Raw genomic sequence first — 13,019 nt, forward strand, 5'->3', positions numbered from 1 at the left:
GCTATGGCTAAAAGGATAGGGATGATTAATTAAAAGAAATTGATTATGACCATAAGCGTTAAGGAGAGGAGTTGAACCACTGAGTATAAAGTTTTAAGTTTTATCCAGTTTACCAGGTTCTGCCACCTTAATAAACCCTTTTCTTGGGTTGTGGTTGGAATAATTATGAGATTTTTATAATATCATCTTTTGGTTATTGGGGCATAGCTGGTTTATTGACCCCCCCATTCTCTTAAACTTGTACTGGGAGAAATCATTAATAGATAGAAAGTGACCTAAATTACTCCGGTCTGAACTCAGATCACATAGGACTATTGAACAAATGAACCCTTAATAGTGGCTGCACCATTAGGATGTCCTGATCCAACATCGAGGTCACAAACCCTATTATCTATATGAACTCTAAAATAAGATTGTACTGTTATCCCTAGGTTAACTTAGTCATTGATCAAAAGTTTTTGGCTCAACTGGTGATAATGAACTTTGACTTGTAATTGATGGCTGCTTTTCGGCCAACTGGTGATTTTATTTGTTCACCTGCTGTTGAAGATTGTGTCCTTGTTTTTTTTTTTTTTTTATTTAAGAGGAAAAAGAGAAAAACACAAAACAAACCAAAGCGGCGTAAGGGTACACGCAATACAGAACTACAAAAAAACCAAACCAAAACAAAACAAAACAAAAAAACATAACAGTAAGAAATCACCTGCTAGTAGATTACACACTATCTTCTTGAAAATAGTTCCTCAAATCACAGTATCAAAGAACACAAGGTGGACATTCAAACAGGGAGTCCGCAAACAGCTGTGTTCAATGTTCCAAAAACATTGATATAGTCAGCTATTTAACACCCCCAAACACACTTGCTGTTATATCCGTTAGAGCTCTTTTTCTTTTTTTTTTTTTTCCCTCTCTTTTTTACAACAAAACCCCACATCCTGGATTTTACTACTCCTTAGTGCTCATTACTTTCTTTGGGGGGGGGGGAAGAATACAGTCAAATATGGCAAAACAAAGCTGTCAGTCAATACCAAGGATAGACATAGCACATGGTGCAGAACAGAGTACAAGTTTATCAACAATGGTTATCAACGTTGTCCCCTGTTTCCTTAAAAAGAATTGTCTATCTCACCAGATATCATAAAGTTGGACAAAACAGTAGAGAACAAGACCAATACAACTTAGGCATTGTAAACATTACAGGACTTCCAAAGAAGACAATAGTCAAACCAGAATGGGTATCTTAGTGAATCTTATTGTCTTCAAAGTAGTTGCCTATGTCTTCAAACTTGATACTATCATATAGAATGGAACAGAGTCTAATCAGTCAAAACAAGATCGTGGGAGTACTACAGGACTTCAAAACAAGTTAATAGGAAATCAAAAAGTTACTATTTATATATCCTAATTTTTTTGAATTTTTTCTTTAATTAAGACAAACATAAGAAATGACTAAATAATTTTTTTTGAAACAATAAGGGGAGATTGAGATAAAACAGGACATAACAATATAACAACAGAGGTCACAGCATGACTGTTTCAACAACCTAGTACTTCACCACCTTATAACCTGACTTAATAGTAGTTACCATAGTGTCTTTTTCCTTGAAATATTTGGATAAAACTTCGTATACTCTAGCTTCAAATATTTTCATATCAAGAAGCCCAGAATAAAGCCTTTCTAATTAATGAGTGAAAACTTTATAAGGCTTCAAGGCCACCTAATGGGGAATCATGATTACCACATATTTTTATATATTTGAATCATTATTTACATTAGGGAAACTATTCGGTATTCACACATGCGAGATTGATTTATTTCACTAATGAGTATGGTATCAAGCTGCGCCCATTTATTGATAAATATCTCAATGTGATCCTTCTTTATAGCTGAATAATACTCCATTGTATAGAAATACCACAACTTTTTTATCCATTCCTCAGTTGATGGACACTTGGGTTGTTTCCAAGATCTGGCGATTACAAATTGTGCTGCTATAAACATAGGTGCACATATATCACTGTGGTATGATGCTTTCAGTTCTTCTGGGAATATGCCTAGAAGTGGAATAGCTGGAATAAATGGGATTTCCAATCCCAACTTTTTGAGAAATCTCCAGACAGACCTCCACAAAGGCTGTACAAGTCTACACTCCCGCCAGCAGTGCAGGAGAGTTCCTTTTTCCCCACAGCCTCTCCAGCATTTGTTGTTGGTTTTCTTGATCCTGGCCATTCTTTCAGGAGTGAGATGGTATCTCAGTGTGGTTTTAATTTGCATTTCTCTAATGACCAATGATGATGAGCATTTTTTGATGTATTTATTTGCCATTTGCATTTCTTCATCTGAGAATTGCGTATTCATCTCAGATGCTCATTTTTGGATTGGATCTTTGAATTTTGGAGGTCTGAGTTTCTTTAATTCTTTATATGTTTTAGACAAGAGGCCGTTGTCTGAGAGAGAGTTCACTAAAATCTTTTCCCAGTTTGTGGGTTTTCTTTTCACTATGCTGGAGATTTCTTTTGACACGCAGAAACTTTTTAATAAGAAGTGGTCCCAGTTATTGATTCTGGGAAGTATTTCCCGTGCGGTTTGAGTCCTGTTCATGAATTCTTTACCTACTCCTATGTCTCCAAGGTTTCTACCTAATTTGTCTTCCAATAGATTTAGTGTTTCTGTTTTAATATTCAGATCTTTGACCCATTTAGATTTTAATTTAGTACATGGTGATAGACATGGGTCTAGCTTTAGTTTTCGGCAAATGGAGAGCCAGTTTTTCCAGCACCGTTTATTAAAGAGACTGTCGTTCTTCCAGTGAACCTGCTTGGCTCCTTTATCAAAAATAAGGTGCTTGAGTGTGTTCGTAGTTGTGGTTGTATCTTCTAATCTATTCCACTGATCTTCGGCTCTGTTTTGATTCCAATACCATGTTGATTTTACTACTGTTGCTTTGTAGTATAACTTCAAGTCAGGGATTGTGATGCCTCCTGCTTTGTCTTTGCTGCTTAGAATTGCCTTTGCGATTCTAGGTCTCTTCTGGTTCCAGATGAAATTTAGGAGTGATTTCTCTAGATCTATAAGGTATGTTGATGGTATTTCTATTGGGATTGCATTGAATCTGTATAACAGTTTTGGGAGAATGGCCATTTTCACAATGTTTGTTCTTCCTATCCATGAGCAAGGGATGTCTTTCCATTTTCTGAGATCATCTTCAGTTTCCTTTTTCAGTGTATTATAATTTTCACTGTAGAAGTCTTTCACTTCTTTCGTAAGAGTAATTCCTAAATATTTCATTTTTTTGCTTGCTAATGTGAATAGTCCAGTTTCTCTTATTTCCCTCTGTGTAATTTTGTTGTTCGTGTATAGGAATGCTATTGATTTCTGAGTATTGATTTTGTATCCAGCCACATTACTGAATTTATTTATTGTATCTAAGAGTATTTCAATGGAGTTTAGGGGGTCTTCTATGTAGAGTATCATGTCACCTGCAAACAATGATAATTTAACTTCTTCTTTTCCTATCTTTACCCCTTTTATTTCTCTTTCTTGCCTAATTGCCCTGGCTAGTACTTCCAGTACTATATTAAATAGGAGTGGTGATAAAGGACATCCTTGTCTTGTACCCGATTTTAAAGTAAAGGCTTTCAATTTTTGGCCATTTAGTATGATGCTGGCTGTTGGTTTGTCATAAATGGCCTTTATTATATTGAGGTAAAGACCATTTATTCCAATTTTCTGTAAAGTTCTTATCATGAATAAATGTTGGACCTTATCGAAGGCTTTTTCTGCATCTATAGAAATGATCATGTGATTCTTATTTTTGGCTTTATTGATATGGTAGATTACATTTATTGATTTGTGTATGTTGAACCATCCTTGCATTCCTTGGATGAATCCCACTTGGTCATGGTGTATAATCTTCTTGATGATTTGCTGGATCCTATTTCCCAGTATTTTATTGAGGATTTTTGCATCTGTGTTCATTAGGGAGATCGGTCTATAGTTCTCTTTTATAGTTGGGTCTTTCTCAGGTTTTGGTACTAGAGTAATATTTGCTTCCAGGAATGACTTAGGAAGGATTGCTTCCCTTTCAATTTCATTGAATAGTTTGAGGAGTGTCGGCATTAGGTCTTCTTTATATTTCTTGCAGAATTCTGCAGTGAATCCATCTGGGCCTGGGCTCTTCTTGGTGGGCAAGGACCCAATTACATTTTCAATTTCATTAGCAGAGATTAGGTTATTCAACAGTTTTATATCCTCTTGATCTAGCTTTGGTACTTCATATGCTTCTAAGAATCTGTCTATTTCTTCTGTGTTATCAAACTTTTGAGAGTAGAGGTTTTCGAAATAGGTGTTGATGATCCTCTGTATTTCTATTGGGTCTGTAGTGATTTCTCCTTTTTCATTTCTTATTGCATGAATTTGAGCTTTTTCTTTCCTTTTTTAATAAGGTTGGCTAGGGGCTTATCGATTTTATTTATTCTTTCAAAGAACCAACTCTTTGATTCGTTGATTCTTTGGATTGTTTTCTTAGTCTCTATTGCATTGATTTCTGCTCTGATTTTTATAATTTCCTCTCTTCTTTTGGCTTTGGGCTTGACTTGCTCTTCTTTTTCTAGTTGTTTGAGGTGTAGCATCAAGTTATTTATTTGTATTCGTTCTGTTTTCCTGATGTGGGAACTCAATGCAATAAATTTTCCTCTCAGAACGGCTTTCATTGCATCACACAGATTCCGGTAAGTTGTATCTGCATTTTCATTTTCTTTTAGATATTGTTTAATTTCTTCTTTAATTTCTTCTGTGACCCACTGATTACTCAAGAGTGTGTTATTTAGTTTCCATGTGTTTGCGGAATTTTTGCAGTATCCTTTGTCATTAATTTCTAATTTCAGAGCGCTATGATCCGATAATATGCAAGGGATGATTTCAACTCTTTTGCATTTGCTTAAATATGTTCTGTGAGCTAATATATGGTCTATTTTAGAAAATGATCCATGTACTGCTGAGAAGAATGTGTATTCTGATGTTGTTGGGTGGAACATTCTGTATATGTCTATCAAACCCATTTGTTCACAGGTGTGATTCAGTTCTGTTATTTCTTTGCTCATTTTCTGTCTGGTTGATCTGTCCCTTGGTGTCAGTGGTGTAATAAGGTCTCCTGTTACAATTGTGTTACTGATAATTTGAGTTTTCATTTCTGTTAATAATTGTTTTATATAACTGGGTGCTCTGGAGTTTGCTGCATATATATTTAAGATAGTTATCTCTTCCTCTTGGAGTTTTCCCCTTACGAGTATGTAGTGACCTTCTTTGTCCTTTATGGTCATTGTTGGTTTAAAGTTCACATTGTCTGCAAACAGAATGGCTACTCCTGCCTTTTTTTGGATTCCTGCTGCATGAAGAATTGTTTTCCATCCTTTGACTTTCAGTCTGTGAGTATCTTTCTGGGTTAGATGGGTTTCCTGTAAACAGCATATGGTTGGATTTTGTTTCTTGATCCATTCTGCTAGTCTGTTTCTTTTGATTGGTGCATTGAGACCATTTACATTAATGGTTATTACTGTTAAATGCTGGTTAATTGTAGGAATGTTATCTCTCTCTGTTGCATCTTTATCTTTCTGTTCTGTTTAATTATTTGTTTTGCTTAGTTGTTTTTTCCTTTGTGTATCTAAACTGTCTTTCAATATTTTTTGCAGGGTTGGTTTGGTGTTCATGAAGTTCTTCAGCTGTTCTTTGTCATGGAAGTATCGTATTGCACCATCTATTTTGAATGATAGTTTTGCAGGATATATCAGTCTTGGTTGGAAATCATTTTGCTTTAGGATCTGGAATACTTCACTCCATGCTCTTCTTGACTTTATTGTTTGTGCTGAGAAGTCTGCTGTGATTCTGATAGGTTTTCCTTTATAAGTGATCTGTCTTTTCTCTCTGACAGCTTTTAATAATCTATTCTTGTGTTGGATTTCTGGGATGGTGCTTATTATATGTCTGGGTGTAGTTTTATTTTGGTTATGACTGTTTGGAGTTCTATATGCTTCACTGATCCTGATGTCAGTTTCTGATCTCATGCTTGGGAAATTTTCAGCTATTACTTCTCTAAATATCCTCCTGACATCCTTCATGTTGTCTCCCTCTCTTCCATTAATCCCTATCATTCTTATGTTATTCTTCTTTGCATCGTCTTGCAGTTGTTGAATTGTTGTTTCCTGATTCCTTGTTATTTTCAAAAGATCTTTCCTTTCCTGTTCACTAGCTGCAATCCTGTCTTCAAGGTCTGAAATTCTATCTTCACTTTCATTAAGGTAGTTTTTACAACTTTCAGTGGAGTTTTTTATTTCCTGTATATCTCTGTGCATCTGCATTATGTATTCTGTTTGTTTCTTATATTGCTCGTCTAGGGATTCTATCTTTTTGTTTAGTTCCTCCAATTTTTTATCTGTGTTTTCTTTAGATATATTTAGAATCTCTTTCATTTCTTTTATCATTTCTTCTTTTATCTGGGAGATTATTTCGAGTTTGAATTTCTTTAAAGCTTCCTGGAGTTGCTTGTCAATTTCAGTGGCTATTGTGTCCGATATATGAGGTGGATGGGATATATTTTCTTCTATATACATCGCTCCTAGGGTTTCTTGAGATGGGCTGGAGGTTTGAGGATGTAATTTGGTCTTTCGTTTTGTCATTTTCCTATATTTCTGTGTTTCAAGTGTTATTTGAAAGCTTCCTCAGGATCTGTTGAAAATCCCCTTCTATGTTTGGAGCTACTGAGACTCTGGCGCCGCGCTACCCCAAGCCATTGGGCCTACAGAACCAGTGGCCCTCCTCTGCCTGCTCAGAACTCCGCAGTTCCAGACAAGCTGGGCATCAGGGACACTGTGCCCCCACCTGCCCCTTGGAAGCTCCACAGTTCTTCAATCGCAGCCGGATTAGGGTACTCACCACAGGCCGCAGTGCTTCAGGAACCTGTGGACCCTCCCTGGTTGCAGAGATATCCACAGTCCTCCAGACCCATGGAGAGGCCGATGCACGCACCCCAAATCTACCCAGCTCCTCCTCTGCAGTCCAATGGCCAGGCGCGGCAGCTAAACAGGCTGGGCTAGGCTGATAGTGTGGGCCCGCCCACCCGTCGGTAGCTCAGCAATTCTCCAAGTGTAACCAGAATGGGGAGGCTGATGTGGAAGCCTCAAACCCACCTCTCCCCTTCACTGCACCTGGAAGCCTGGGGGAACTCCAGCAGTCTGGGCGCAGATATCCAGAGTCCTCCAGACACGCAGAGAGGCCGGTGAGGGCACCCCAGATCTGCCCAGCTCCTCCTCTGCAGACCTATGGCCAGGCGTGGCAGCTAAACAGGCTGGGCTAGGCTGGTAGTGTGGGCCAGCCCACCCCCGGGAGCTCAGCAGGTCTCCAAGTGAAGCCGGAATGGGGAGGCTGATGTGGAAGCCTCAAACCCACCTCTCTCCTTCACTGCACCTGGAAGCCTGGGGGAACTCCAGCAGTCTGGGCGCAGATATCCAGAGTCCTCCAGACACGCAGAGAGGCCGGTGAGGGCACCCCAGATCTCGTGTCCTTGTTTTAAAGAGCTGTCCCTCTTTAAGTTTTGAGCTTTCATTTGAGTTGGGAGTATGTTGGGAAAACTTAAAGCTGAACAAAAATTCTTATTTGGATAACCAGCTATCACCAAACTCAGCTGGCTTTTCACCTCTATTTCTAAATCTTCTCACTGTTTTGCCACATAGACAAGTTAGTTCTGTTAGCTCTTTGAAAGTAGCTTGTTTGGTTTGAGGTGCTGACTTCAGTTCACTTTGCCAAGTAGATTCTGGTTAACACATTATAAAAAAGGTAGTAGGGATAATCTATGCTTTTTTTTTTTTTACTGTTTATTTATATCTTTCATCTTTCCCTTTACAGTACTGTCTCTATAGTGCCAAAAGAAATTTGTTAAGGCCCCCTATTATAACTGTATTATTGCTTATTTGATTTTTCATGTCTGTTAAGATTTGTCTTACATAGTTGGGTGCTTCCGTATTTGGTGCCTATATATTTATGATGATAATCTCTTCCTCCTTAAGTTTTCCCCTAACAAACATGTAGTGATCTTCTTTATTTCTTTTGATCATTCTTAAGTTCACATTGTCTGCAAACAGAATAGCTACCCATGTTTTCTGGGTTCCTGTTGCATTGAGTATTGTTTTCCATCCTTTGACGTTTAGTCTGTGAATTTCCTTTTGAATTAAATCTGTTTCTTGTACACAACCTGTTGGATTTTCTTTCTTAATCTACTCTACCAGTCTGTTTCTTTTCACTGGTGAGTTGAGACCATTTATATTGACAAATATAACTTGTATGTGCTAACTTATCCTTGTCATGTTATCTTTCTGTTGTTGGTTTTCTACTTTTAATTGTTTGCCCTGCTTAGTGGTTTCCTTCTGCTATTGTTTTTGGGGTTGCAGTCATCTTTGTCTCTTTCTAGATTGTCTTTCAGTATTCTTTGTAGTGTTGTGTTTGTTGGTCATGAATTTCTTTAGTTGTTCTTTTTTGTGAAAGTGTGATATTTCTCCATCGATTTTCAAAAATAGTTTTGTAGGATACATCAATCTACATTGAAAGTTGTTTTCTTTCAGGACCTAAAATACTTCACTCCAAGTTCTTCTTCACTTGAAAGTTTGTGTTAAGAAGTCTACTGTGATTCTGATAGGCTTTCTTTTGTAGGTGATCTGTTTCTTTTCTCTGACAGCTTTCAGTATTCTGTTCTTGTGCTGAATTTCTGATATCCCTAGTATTAAATATGTGGGTGGAGATATATTTTGGTTATGACTAACTGGGATTCTGTATGCCTCATTTTTTTCTCTGGTTCTAATTTTTTTATTTTGAAGAGAATAAGACCAAATGAAACAAAACAGAATAGAGTCAATCAAAACAAAAGGATGAACATGGTACATGACTTAAAAATGAAACACAAGGAGATCAGCAAGGGCTACCATACTCTTGTTATCTTCAAAAGAATTGCCCCTACCATCAGGCATAATAGAAGAAACAAATTAGTACAGAATAAAACAAATAAAAATGAAGCAGTGGATACAATATAGGACTTCAAAAGAAGATAATAGTAGATCCACAAGGGGTTTCAAAACGCATTTATTGTCTTCAGAGTACTTACCTATACCATCAAACATGATACAATCAAACATAATAAAATACAATAAAATCAATCAAAACAAAACAATAAAAGTAATACAGGGCTTCAAATCAAGCTAATAGGAAGTCAAAAATGGTTACCATAATATATTTTTTAATCTTTGAAATAGCTGTCCATGCCATGAAATATAGTATGATTAGACAAACTGAACCAGAATAAAACCAAACTAAACAAACAATGAAAGCAATATAGGATTCAAATCATAATAAAAAGGAAAGGCAGTGGCCATTGTGAATCTATTATTGTGATTTGAAGGAAAGATTCATAATGGCCACTGCCTTTCCTTTTTATAAACTTCCTCCCCTTTCTCAGGATATACTGTACATTTTGGATCCCACTAACTCCTTTAGTTTTTATACTACCAGAGGCACCATGCTATTCACCTGTGTACTCTGAACCTGTGTGACTCTGAACCTTTTTATCCCTAACAGATATCAAGTTGTATCCATTTACCTACAAGAGCCTCAGGGTTATCTTTCTTTATAGCTGAGTAGTTTTCCATTGCATAAAAGTGTCGTGGCTTTGTAACCAGTCTACAGCTGATGGGCAAGCTACCCCCACGTTTTTCTGGTGCCCTGTCACATAGAGCATTGTTTTCTCACCTTTGACTCTCAGTCTATAAACTCCCTTTTGGGTTGAATGTGTTTCTTGTGTAGTGAAGCATATTGGTGGACCCTGTCTCCTGAAACACTCTGCCTGTGTTTCTTTTTATTGATGAATTGAGGCCGTCTATATTAGTGATTATGGCCAACATTCTCTGCCTCATCTCTGCCACACTATTTTCCTGCCATTGATTGCCTACTTTTCCCTTTCATTCCATTGTCTATCCTGCTTACAGATCCCCCTGTGCTACTGTTCCTGAAAACATGGTCATTTTTTTTCCTCTCTCTAGAATGTTTTTCAGTATTTTTTTGTAGGCTTAGTTTGGTGGTCATGAATTCTTTCAGTTTTCTTCATCATGGAAGTATCTTGTTTCTCCATTAATTTTGAAAGATAGTTTTGCAGGGTATATCAATCTGGATTGGAAGTTATTTTTTTCAGGATTTGAAATACTTCTCTCCAACTCTTCTTGATTTGATGATTTGTGTCAAGATTCTGATAGCATTTTCTTTATAGGTGATCTGTTTCTTTTCTCTAACAGCTTTTTAAATATTTTGTTCTTGTATTGAATTTCGGATCTTGATTATTATCTGTCTGGGTGTAGATGTATTTTGGTTATGGCTGGCTGGTGTTCTGTTATGCCTCACTTACCTGAATATCATTTCCTTTTCCTGTGCTTGGGAAATTACTGTAATTATTTCTGTAAATAACCTTTCTATTTCATTTTTACTGACCCTTGCTTTTTCTCTCACATTTATTATTCTTAAATTATGCTTTTTGGCATCATCTTGTAGCCTTTGAATTTTTACTTCCTGTTAATTTGTTGTTTTTTAGAGATCTTTCACGATCGCAAGATGCAAACCTGTTTTCAAGGTTTAAAAGTCTATCTTTAGTTTCTTTCAAGCAGTTTTTTCAGCTTTCAGTGGAATTTTTAATTTCCTGGTAATCTCTTTGAATCTGTTTCATGTATTCTATGTCTTTTTTATATTCTTTGTTCAAAGTTTCCCTCTTTTTCCTGTGCTCTTCTATTTTTCCATCTATGTGTTCTTTAGAGGTGCTTAGCAATTCTTTCATTACATTTCTCATTTCTTCTTTTACCTGAGATACTATATCTGTTATAAATTCTTTTATAGTCTCATGAAGTCATTTCTTTATTTCAGTTGCCATTACTTGATAAACTTCAGGTTTGCAATTCCCAGTCTCATCCATGTTTACATCTCCTGGACCAGAACTGCTTGGGTTGGAGGCCAGAGACTGCCTTTTGCTTCTTCCTCTTGACATATTCCTGGGTTTTTCTAGACAAGTGGGTGGTGGGGTCCCTGGCACTTCCTCTGTTGGCTACAGTTTCTCTGGAGCAAGACTCTAATTTTTTTTAGTCAGTGCTGCCTAGGGATATCTCATGTTGACCATTGTGTGTGCTGGGGTAGGGCTGTCTGCTGCTTTTTCCAGCCTGCTTTGGCTCACTGGTGCTTGGAAGAGTTTTATGCCTCACGATTTTTCTTCCATGTTTGGAATATTTTCTGCTATTATTTCTGTAAATAGTCTTCTTATGTCATTTGTGTTGACCTCTGCTTTTTTGTTGACATCTATCAGTTTATGTTGTTTCTTCTCTCTGCATAATTTTGCAGTCATTGAATTGTTGTTTCCTGGTTCCTTGTTATTTTTAAGAGATTTTTTTCTTTCATGATCATAAGCTTCCATCATGTTTTTAAGATCTCAGTGTCTATCTTCTCTCTCATTGAAGCCATTTTGCCAGCTTTCACTGGAATTGTTAATTTCCCGAATATCCTTTTGAACCTGTTTCATGCCTTCTAATCGTCTTATATTGTTCATTCAAGGTTTCTATCATTTTCTTATATTCCTCTATTTTGTGATCTAGATCTTCTTTAGATTCACAAAGCATTTCTTCTTGTCATTTAGTTTTTTTACCTGAGAGATTATTTCTGATCTGATTTCTTCTATAGCTTCATGGAGTTGTTTCTTTCCTTCAGTTGCTATCATTTCAGAAAGTGAAGTTGTGTGACTTCCAGTGTCTTCCATTTCAGTGTCTCCTGGGTTTATTCTCAGTGGGCTGGAGGACTGAGAGTGCATCTTGCTCTTTGGATTTGTCATTTACTTATAGGACCTGTGCAGCTGGCCTGGCATGCTTCCAATGGATTGCACTGGATTGATGCACTGGGAAGAGCTTCAGTCCTCTGATATCCCTGTGGCTGCCCAGGGCGCACTCCTGAACTCTGTTGCCAAAGCCTTATGCTCTATGACCTGTGAAGCTGGCCAGGCAGTTCCCTGATGGATTGTGCTAGGATGCTGGACTGGGAAGATCTCAGATCCTCCATGCTCTGCTATTACTTTTGAAAATAGGGATTTTAAAAAAAATGTCATTTGCCTGCGCTGTTTTGTTGTTATGCCCTCTTTTATCTCAGTCTCCTTTTTTAAATTATTTACTTTTTTATTTTTTTCTTTTTAATTAAGGGAAAAATTTTTAAAAAGCAGGATACATTATAGTACCCCACTTTGATTTCCTATTAACTTGATTTGAAACCCTGCATAGCCCTCACCATCTTGCTTTGACTGATTTTCCTCTATTCTGCTTTGCTTGATAGTACCAAGTTCAAAAGTATAGGCAACAACTGTAAAGACAATAAGATTCATTATGATGCCCATTCTGGTTGACTATTATCTTCTTTTAAAGCCCTGTAATGTCTTGATTATTTTGGTTTCATTCTTTACTGTTTTGTTCAATTTATTATAACTGATGATATAGGCAATTCTTTTTAAGATAGCAAGAGGCAGTATGGTAACCATTGTTGATCACCTAGTATTTTGTTTTTATGTTATCTATTATGTTCATCCTTTTTTTTTTTTTTTTTAAATCGGTACTGGGGATCAAACTCACGTCTGCCTGCTTGCAAGGCAGGCGCTTGTGCCGCTGAGCTAAACCCCCAGCCCCTATGTTCATCCTTTTGATTTGACTGACTCTGTTCTGTTATGTCACATTTGGTTTTACTCTTTTCAAAAAAAGTAATTAAGGACCTGGGGATTTAGCTCAGCGGCATAAGCACCTGCCTTGTAAACAGGCGGTCATGAGTTCGATTCCCCAGTACCAATAAAAATGGAAAAAGACAAAAAAAAAAAGTAATAAGAACTGTGGAAGTAATAAAATCCAAAATGTGTAATTGTCATTGTACAAAAGAAAGGAAAAGAAAGTGCTCTAAAGAATATAACCGCATA

General features: G+C 37.0%; 1 protein-coding gene across 1 annotated transcript in view; it reads left to right on the plus strand.

Moving 5' to 3' along the window:
- Ankrd31 (ankyrin repeat domain 31) overlaps positions 1–13,019 on the plus strand; it is a 241,722-nt gene that overhangs the window by 134,392 nt on the left and 94,311 nt on the right. The window lies entirely within an intron of this gene.

The sequence above is a fragment of the Cavia porcellus genome, unplaced genomic scaffold (genome assembly GCF_034190915.1).
Source record: "Cavia porcellus strain 051 isolate PalLab524CR breed Dunkin Hartley unplaced genomic scaffold, mCavPor4.1 scaffold_11, whole genome shotgun sequence".
NCBI classification, from domain to species: Eukaryota; Metazoa; Chordata; class Mammalia; order Rodentia; family Caviidae; genus Cavia; species Cavia porcellus.